At 43.8% G+C, this 10,460-nt stretch overlaps 1 pseudogene across 1 annotated transcript; it reads right to left on the reverse strand.

Moving 5' to 3' along the window:
* Positions 1-1,446, reverse strand: LOC309837890 (AMSH-like protease; annotated as a pseudogene). Its single transcript has 3 exons — positions 1,437-1,446; positions 964-1,064; positions 1-645 (listed from the first exon to the last, which is right to left on the reverse strand). The product of its transcript is annotated as an AMSH-like protease (transcript).
* Between the last annotated feature and the right edge of the window lie 9,014 nt (positions 1,447-10,460).

Genomic DNA, 10,460 nt, shown 5'->3' on the forward strand with positions numbered 1-10,460 from the left:
TCAGTTAAGCAGCTGCTCTAAGGCCCTGTTTAGGGGAGGAGACTGAGTAGTGTAATTGATCGCATCACTTCTGTTGGGCTGATCTGCAGATACATTCAGCAAGGAGTTGTTCTGGTGTGGGCGAAAGCAGGACAAAGCAGTCCCATGAATCTGCTGGTGAATCTGCTCTCAGAGAGCGGGGTCGGGGGAGTGGGGGGCTTGGGGGTGCGGTTCCTGGCTCCCCTTGTAACCTCGGGCTAATTCTTGCTTCTTGAGTTGATCTTCAGAAACCACAAACTGCTCCCATTCGAGCTGCTGCTGGCGCATCTGAGCAGTTTGCTTCCTCTCTGTCTCTGTCAATCTCAGAGGTGTCAGTTTTTTGGAAAATTTCAGCTTTTTCTATTTGTTTTGCTTTGCAAATATTCTTGATGTTCCATGTTATATTTCTTTAAAAGGTCCCTTTTCAATTCATCTGTCCTTGGGAATGCAATCTCTTTCAGTTTCTTCATAATATCCTGCTTCTCAGGTACTCCACAGTTGCTGGTAATCTTAATACCTGGGAAGCCTTCCTACAAACAAGATAATAAATTGATTATAAAGAACAAAGGCATTTGCCAAGTTTCCTTCCTTCAAATACACAAATGCCATCCTCTCCATCTCTATTCCAGATATCAAGTAGTGCCCCCTCCCAACAGACATGGAAAACAAACTTAACGTTACCAAAGGGGAAGGAAGGGAGGGGATGAATTAGGAGATTGGGATTGACGTGTACACACTACTATATATAAAACAGATAACTAATAAGGACCTACTGTGGAGCACAGGGAACTATACTCAACGTTTTGTAATAACCTATAATGGAAAAGAATCTGAAACAGGATAGATATATATATGTATGTATGGATTACTGAATCACTTTGCTGTACACCTGAAACTAATACAATATTGTAAATCAACTCTACTCCAATAAAAAAAAATAATTACCAAAACAAAGTAGTGGCCTGGAGTGATATTTTCTTTGATGGTAACATTACAACCAAGGTTGCTCAGAACATGGACTCACTCTTCTGGGCTGAGGGAAACATCTTATTGTGAGGCATAGATAGCAGCTACTTCTTCCCCAGAATTCACAGAAAATTTCTGATCCATGTTGTCCTGTCTAAAAAATGAAGGTGTTCACTGTTTCTTCTCAATTATGTCATCATATTACTTCAATCTAATCAGAGATATAGTGGGCCATAAGAGCTAGATAACCCATTTATTAGAAAAGGATGTAACTCAGGAACAGGCAGATGGAAGAGATGCTTCAGGCGATGGATGTGGGAAGGGGCTCAGAGCTCCCCTACCCTTTCCACACGCTACACTCCCAGCACCTCAACGTGCTCACCAACCTGGAAGCTCCAAAATTAACCTTTTTAAAGTGAACATTTCAGTGGCATTTAGTACATTCACATTACTGTGCAACATCCCTTGTATCCAGTTCTGGAACATTCCACTGCTCCAAAAGAGAACTCTGGACCCATTAAGCAGTTACTTCCTATCCTCCCTGCCCCCATCTCCTGGCCATTGCCAGCCTGTTTTCTGTTTCTATGGAATTACCAATTCTGAATATTTCACATAAATGGGGGTCCTACCACATGTGACCTTCTGTGTCTGACCCCTTTCACTGAGCATAATACTTTCAAGGTTCATCCATGTTGGAGCATGTACAGTATTTCATTTATTTTAATGGCTGAATGATATTCCATGGAATGTATGTACCATAATTTGTTCATCCATTCATCAGCTGATGGACACTTGAGTTGTTTCCACCTCTTGGCTCTTGTGAATAGTGCTACTCTGAATATGTGTGTACATGTAATTATTTGAGTACCTGTTTTGAATTCTCTTGGGTATAGACCTAGGAGTGGAGTTGCTCGGTTATGTGATAATTCTATGTTTAAAATTTTGAGGAACTGCCAAACTATTTTCCACAGATGTGGAACCATTTGACAGTCCATAGCAATGTACGAGGGCTCCAATTTCTCCACGTCCTTGCCAACACTTGTTATTCTCCATTTTTTTTTATTACTGTAGCAGGCCCCGTGGATGTGAAAAACACTGAAGTTTTGTGCCATGTCTGCACAACTGCAAACACCTGGGACGTCCAAGTAGTGCTGGATCCCCCAGCTGAGCCAAAGCTGCGCTATGTTCTCAAGTTTCCCACATCTATTCTGGGTCACACTCTGGGCAACAAAGCTTCGTGTCACATAGAAAGTCGTTCAGCCTCAACACATAAATTCAAATGTGAATCCACGGGGCCAAGTCAAGGGACCAATATCTGAAGCAGATCCTGCGCTGCCGCCTCTGGCCTGTTCTTTCCATTCTGATCTTTTATTCTCCAGGTAAATCCTCTTGATGCACCACTGATTCTCCAGATATGCTGGGATGCACTACTCAGATAAGCTGGGGTATGGTTGCACCCCGGCTTTTGTTCAGCCCAGGGATCTCTGCTCTGTAGGTTTCTTGTTAGGGTGGAAAGTAGTGCCAATCACAGCTGATACAGGAGGACAAATTGCTTTGGGAACCAGAGCCTTTGGTTCCTTTGACTGTAAAGATGCTGCGTGACATCAAAGAAGGAACGTCTTAGAGGTAGCTACTACCTGTATCCCAGGCATAGGGTAGAAATATGGGATGGAGGGAGAGAGAGAGAGAGAGAGAGAGAGAGAACCAGCTCATTGGTGAAGGGGTAGTGGCTGAAGCCATGAGATCAGGTAACGTGTAATGGAACATGTGTCAGTTGGTGAAGAACTGGAATGAAATGTCCTGGTGTGATGTTTGGAGTATTCCTTTAATTTTAGTTACACTATCAGGAGGGAGGCTGGCTTGCGTGCTGAGCTGGTCAGGGCAGCTCTAAGTCACACATTGCTGATGAGTGAGCACCTCTGTTATAAATGGAAATGTGAACTGTCAAGCGCTCCTAGGCTGAAACTACGTGCTGCACAGGATCGCCTATTTTCCTTATTGATTGCAAATAGACGCAGGGAATAAAAAGCTGGTGTGTTGTCCAAAAACACGACTGAGAGTTTTTTTTAAAACTCAAGTGGGTGTGATTTAGACGTTTCATGATTTCTCTGACACCAGAAACATCCTTTGGTGGGGTTCTGATTTCTTATGGAAAGCTATTTAAAAGAAGCTATTTAAAAGCCTAAAGGAAAGACATCAAGTGGATAAGATGTATCTTAAAATATTGAAAGTGGCAATTTCCTAGGTCCTCAGTTCTTCCCTTTCTGGTCTCTCCCCAGGGATCTGCTCCCACACTTGGCGGTTTAAGTCAGCCTCTATCTACAGTTGACCGTGGTCTGACCTCACTCTCTGGAATGCTCTGCCTGCCTCTGATTTTCACGGCATGTCAACATGCACTCCGATGGCATTCCTGACGATGGCATTCTTGACAGGGGATCTCTTTCTCCCGAGCTCTTGAAAGAATCCTGCTTCAGCGACTCCCAGGGAATGGTGGGAGAGGTGTTTTTTAAAAAGAGATTTGTCACACACCAAGGACAACAGTCATTTACTTTGCACCCTTTTATGCATGGACTATTTGCATGGTAGGCTGTTCATTTCCATTCTCCTATTCTCCCAATCCATGAACATAGTATAGATTCTGAGGTCTTCTTGACCCAGGTCTGAAATTTCTCATGAACACATAGCCCAATGCCTTACACCCCCCAGGGATTCTTATCACATTAGCCTGTGTATTTCCTTCAGAGCAGTTATCACAACCTGAAATTATCTTGTTTGTTTATTTGTTTACATGTTTACTGTCTATCTGCTCCATCTAGAAGGTAAGCTCCATGAGAGCAGGGTCTTCTCCCAGCATCTAGAGCAATGCTTGACCCCATAGTAGGAGCTCATGAAATATTTGTTGAATGACTGACTTACAGAATCAATAATTTTAAAATCATATAAAACTTATTAATTAAATTTATAAATTAAAGTTAAACTTTCCATTAACTCATCATCAGTATCTTTTCTTGTCTCTCCTAAACAATGATATTGTCCAAATTTAATTGGTATTATGACCAAATGTCAATTAACTATATTAGTGGCTCTGAAATTTTTGGATTCCCTTGACACTCAACAATTATTGAGGGCTCCAAAGGGCTATTGCTTGTGTGGGTTTTATCTATCATTATTTGGTGCAATAGAAATGAAAACTGAGAAGAGTTCAAAATATTTATTAATTCATTCATTACAAAATAATAAACCCATCATATACTGACATTAGTACCATATTTTTTTCTGTTTCCAAAACAAACAAAAAATGGGGAAGAGGGGCTTTGTTCTACATTTTTACAAATCTCTTTCATGTCTGGCTTAATAGAAGACAGCTGGATTATCATAGCTGCTTCTGCATTCAGCGTGTGGTGACATCACATTAACGAATAGGTCACTCCCTTATTATCCAACAAGAGCCTGGAGATTTTTATACTGTTATTTTCCAGGACAGGATAAGGGACATATCACTCAGAGCTCTTTCATGTAAGCAAAGAAACAAACCCTTGATGACGTAAGTAGAAAAGGAATTTATTGAACGTATATTGGGTGGCTCACAGCACTTCTGGGAAGGCAGGAGAACCAGGCTCCGGCAATGTGCCAGTTGGGGCCAACACCCGAAAGCACAGTGTAGAATTGGTTGGGTGAGAACACCATCCAGGATTCCATCCACGGGATGTGAGTAGGAAAGCAGTTAATGGAAACAATGCAGCCTTGACATTCTGTGTATTTTCCCTGTGCCTTTTGAGGGATACAAGTTTCAAATGGCTTTAATCAGCGCAATAGCCTCATGATTATTTATTCTCTAATCTCTTGCTGGCTGGTCATGCAAAGGAGTCCATGTGGAAAGACAGCTCTGAGCATCCTTTCCCCCTTGATTGCAGGTCAGAAGTGTTGTCTTGGTTCCCGGTGCTGTGAACTGCCCTGACTCTTCACTTCTTATTCTGTGTCTTTGCGGCATCTGTCTTCTTCTCGAAACACTTGCCCCCCTCAGCTTCTGCGACCCCCATTCTCTCCTGGTTTGCTGCCTGCTTTCTAACATCGCTTCTTCCCTTTATCTTTTTGTTCTTGGTCCTCCTCATGCCATCTTCCTTCTTCTCTTTGCTTCTCTCTCAACACCTGCTACCGGGAAGGATGTCACTCATGCCCACGGCTTTGAAATGAATAAGCTGATGATTTCAAAGCCCTTAACTGTCTCCTGAGCTTCCAACCAGCACACAACTGACAGCCCCTCGTGGATGGCTCGCGGCCCCTCACCCCGCCCACCCCCGCTGCTCCTCCCGGCTTCTCTGACTCAGTAAAGGGCAGCAGCATTGATTCATTGGCTGCGACAGAAACCTAGGGGTCATCCTCGAGTCTCCCTCCTCCTGAAGCTCCACATCAATCCCTAGGTTCTGTCTCTCCTCTTTCTTTAGCGTTTCTGGAATAGGCCCGGCTCTACTCACTTGCATCAAAATTTTATTAGTTTAAGCCATTCCCACCCCTCACCTGATTCTGGCAACAAACTCCAGCAGGTGTCTTTGCTCCAAGCTCCCTCATACACCCTGGGCCTGCCCTCACTTCACTAGAGGCAGAGTGATAAAGTGTGTACTTGACCACGTCTCTTCCCTGCACGTGACCATTGTATGATTCCCCAGTGGCTCTAAGTAGAAAACCCAAACTTCTAAGGCAGGGGTTGCCAAACTATGGCCTGTGGGTTGACTTGCCCACGATATGTTTTTGTACAGCTCACAAGCTACAAATAATTTTTACATTTTAAAATTGTCGAAAGAAAGCAAAAGAATGTGACTTGAAAATTGTATGAACTTTATTCAAAATACACAAAGAACACTTAAAACTCAACAATGAGAAAACAAACAACCCGATTCGAAAATGGACAAGAGATCTTAACGGGCACCTCATCAAAGAAGATACACAGATGACAAATAAACATAGAAAGTGAAGCTGAACATCATAGGCTATTAGGGAACTGCTAATTAAAACAGCAACGACATACCACTACATACCCGATAGAATGCCTAAAATCCAAAACGCTGACAACATCAAATGCTGGTGAGGCTGTGGAGCAACGGGAACTCTCATCACTGCTGGCGGGAACGCAAAATAGTGCAGCCACTTTGGAAGACAGTTTGGAGGTTTCTTACAAAAGTAAACATACTCGTACCATATGATACAGCAATCGTACTCCTTGCTTTCGAGGGCAGGGCCATAGCTCATCCTTCCCCTTCTCTGCATCCCAGGCATCTAGGGCCTGCCCTGTGTATGCTCAGGAAATACCTTTTAAGTCTTCTGAACCTGACGTCCAGGCATGGATGAGCGTCAGTATCTGTGGACCCACTGAAATCAGACGATAAATGTCATGTGTGTGTATGCTTGGCATATTTTCTGGGGAGAAAGAAAGCCCTTGTTTTCATGAGCTTCTCTGAGGAGACCATGACTAAAATTTTTTTTATTGAAGTATATTTGATTTACGATGTTGTGTTAGTTTCAGATGTACAGCAGAGTGATTCAGTTGTTTTTTTAATATTATATTCCATTATAGGTTATTTTATTTTATTTTTTTTTAATTTTATTTTGGCTGCGTTGGGTCTTCGTTGCGGCACGTGGAATTATATTCCATTATAGGTTATTTTATTTTATTTTTTTTAAATTTTATTTTTGTCTGCGTTGGGTCTTCGTTGCGGCACGTGGAATTATATTCCATTATAGGTTATTTTATTTTATTTTTTTTAATTTTATTTTTGTCTGCGTTGGGTCTTCGTTGTGGCACGTGGAATTATATTCCATTATAGGTTATTTTATTTTATTTTTTTAATTTTATTTTGGCTGCGTTGGGTCTTCGTTGCGGCACGTGGGCTTTGCATTGCAGTGGCTTCTCCTATTACGGAGCACGGCGCACGGGCTTCAGTAGTTGTGGCGCATGGACTTAATTGCTCCACAGCATGTGGGATCTGCATGTGGGATCTGCCCGGGCCAGGGCTCGAACCCGTGTCCCCTGCATTGGCAGGCGGATTCTTAACCACTGTGCCACCAGGGAAGCCCTCCATTATAGGTTATTTTAAGGTATCAAATAGCATTCCCCGTGTTATACAGTAAATTCTGGTTGCTTATCATCACTATTTTTTTTTAAAGCCCCAGATCTGTGAACTACTGATTTCGGATTAGCATGAGTTAAAACTAGCAAAGGCAAAGGAGATCCATATCTGGGAGAAGAGTATTCAGAAGACATTCATACAAATATCTGGGCTAGAGTTGACTCACGCTTGCGATGATTAATTTTTACGAGTCAACTTAGCGAGTCCCTGGTACCCAGTTTTTGGTCAAATACTAGTCTGGATGTTGTTGAGAAGGTATTTTTTAGACGTGATTCACCTTTAGAACAGTAGTCTGTAAGTAAGGCACATTACCCTCTATAAACGCCTTAAAAGATTGAGGTTCCCAGAGGAAGAATTTGGGCCTCCAGACCCTCTTCAGAGTCAAGGCTGCAACATCAGCTCCTCCCTGGACATTTGCCAGTGAGAAAAGCAGAAAGACTTTTGGCATTGGAATGCTTGCTGGAATTAGGTTATCTTTGAAACCACAATCTTGGGTTCCACAGGAAGCATATATACTCAGCACAAATAGGTGGTGATAGTCTGAAAACTCCTCCTTGGAAACCTGAAATACGTGCATCTGGCCTCACCCAATGGAAACTTTAAACATAAGAAGCACTAAGAAATGGCATGCCAAAATATTCCTTCCTTTTATACATTGGCTTTCTTGTTTAAAACATTTTTTTTATTGGAGTGTAGTTGTTTTACAACGTTGTGTTAGTCTCTACTGTACAGCGAGGTGGAGTTCCCGTGCTACATGGCCATTTCTCATTAGTTATCTACTTTATACATATTAGTGTATACATGTCAATCCCAATCTCCCAGTTCATCCCACCACCACCCGCTTCCGCCTTTGGTGTCCATATATTTGTTCTCTACATTTGTGTCTCTATTTATGTACACTGGCTTTCTTAGTTCAACTTCTGCTTACTAAATGCATAACTGATGTTTATTTTGCTTTTAAAATTGTTTGCTGCTGTTTGTTTCACAAACATTGTAACAGCAATTAAGGAATTTTGTTTTGAAGAGAAAAATTTACTTACAACGCCACTACCGTAGAAACTCATTTTGTGGAGTTTTCCAAGGACACAGATTAAAAAAAAAAAAAGAAGAAGAAAAAAAGGGCTGACAGACCTTGGAATTCAGGGCAGAAGGCCTCTGGAGAAGGGGAAACCACACAAGCTAGGGTGGAACCACCGTCATTTCTGAAATGAATTTGATGAGTTGAAATTCTCGCAGCGGCACGGCCGGCTGCACTGAAAGAGCCTTCGCAGCGTTTGGAAACCACCGAGGCTGTTTGGCTTTTCGCAGCAGCTGTCTCAGTGAACTCTCCCCAGGCTCAACTATCTGCTGCCCATTTCCCTTTTTGTCTTTCAAAGCCCCAGCCCAGGAGGATTTGGCAGCTAGAACAAGGTTGAGTGCGACGGACACAGGAAACGACGGCCCGTGGCTGGACTGGCGCCTGAATGCAGCTGAATGGGGACACACAGCCAGGCCTCAGCACGGAGTCAGCTGCCACCCAAAACACCAGGCTCAATGTCACCAGCTTGCTGCTTTCCCTGTTCTAAGCGTCTTGACTCTCTTAGGAAGGTAACACTGAGGATGGGACACAGTGCAACTCAAGTCTTAACCTAGTAGAGTGGGTAGCTCCTGAGGAAGGGGAGAGCAACTGGGAAGCAAACTAATGTTTATCTATTGTATCCCGCCCTGTGCTGGGCACTTTCTTTACATACATGCTGCAAAGGAGAGTGATTAGCTCACTGCCTAGGTATGAAACATAGCAGTCACTTAACTGCTCCAGGCCTCATTTTCCTTCCATGACAATAACATAATAATAATACTGATGCTAGAGTGTATTATGAAGATTCAATTAATTATGATGAGTGAAGCACTTAGAACACTGCCAGGAACACAGTAAGTGCCACAGACTTGTGTGCCGTTATTATCTTTATTGCTTTTAGCACAGCCCTGCTCATCCTTTATGATTGAGGAAGCTGAGGCTCACGGGGATTAAGTCAATTACCGGAGATGGCAGAGCCTGAAACCAAACTCAGATTTATCCGACCGCAGTGTTTTCTTCTCAGAATGCGACCGGGCCTGCTCAGTGCTATCGAATTCCCCCTCCTGCTTGCCAGCTTAGGGTTCAGTTTAATTAGCCTTTCTTTGTACTGACAAGGGTGAAATCATATATACGACTGAGGCTGTGCCTTTCATCTCCCATTCCACCCATCCCTGGCGAAAGTCCCATGGGGGCATAGGTGGGAGAAGAAACTTCCCCCCTACATTCCCCTCTTATAGGCTTAATCTGGCCTTTCTGATGTGCCTATGCTTCCTCTGACTTTCAGAAAGTCCGTGGCTGGGGGTGGGGGGGTGGGGGTGGGATAAACACAACTAAATAAAAGAAATACTCTGATAAGCAGGGGCCTTATCATACTGGTGGATTTCGGGGAGCAGCTGGCCTGTTAGGACAGTGATGTCCAACAGAAATACTATAAACACGAGTCATAGAGGAAATTAAAAATTTTCTAATAGCTATATTAAAAAGGTAAAAAACAAAAGCGAAATTAATCTTAATAATACTTAACCGAATATATCCAAAATATTACGGTTTCGGCCTGGAATCAGTATAAAAATTATTAGAGGTATTTATATATTTTTTGCATTATGTGTTAAATCCATTGTGTATATTACACATACAGCCCTAGAGCTATATACCCCAAGGGTACAACAGGTACCAGCCAGACACAAAGATACGTGTGTTCCAAGGACCTTCTTTATTCTTTTAGCGACTTCATATGTCCGAAAGCGTCCCCTGCCTCTCATCCCCTTTCCTCTTCCACGGGCGGATACTTGCATGGGAAAAAAAAATGGCTGAAGCAGTATAGAAGTCGCTCCCCCGCCCTCCCCTCCATCATCCCCGATGAGGGCAGTTTTTACAGGCGGCTGAGATTTCTCGTGTGGTCACAGACGGTTTGTGCCCACCGGCACGTTTTGTACTTCTCACTATGCGGAGTCGGGGCGAGGATGGGGACATTCCAGGAGCTAGAAGGACTCAGGCCTCTCTTGGACCCCGACAAAGTCCTTTCCAGCATTTTGTGCCCATAGGGACTGTGTGGCCTCCACTGGCGACAGCACCCATGGAGGGGAGAGCGGCCCGGTTGGCCAAACAGACACTTGGCAGGGCTCGGATTTCCTGGACCGGATGGCGGCCCGGAGCCCGGAGGCCGCGGCGCGGGCCGAGCACAGGATACGCGGCGGGCGTGCGCATCCCGGGATCCGCCCGCGCTCGGCCCCTGGCGCAGCTGCAGCGGATCCGCCTCCTCCTCCCGGGCTTGGAAGCGGCAGGAATTCCCC

Source organism: Grampus griseus (assembly GCF_964374135.1).
Source record: "Grampus griseus genome assembly, chromosome: 20".
Taxonomy (NCBI): Eukaryota; Metazoa; Chordata; class Mammalia; order Artiodactyla; family Delphinidae; genus Grampus; species Grampus griseus.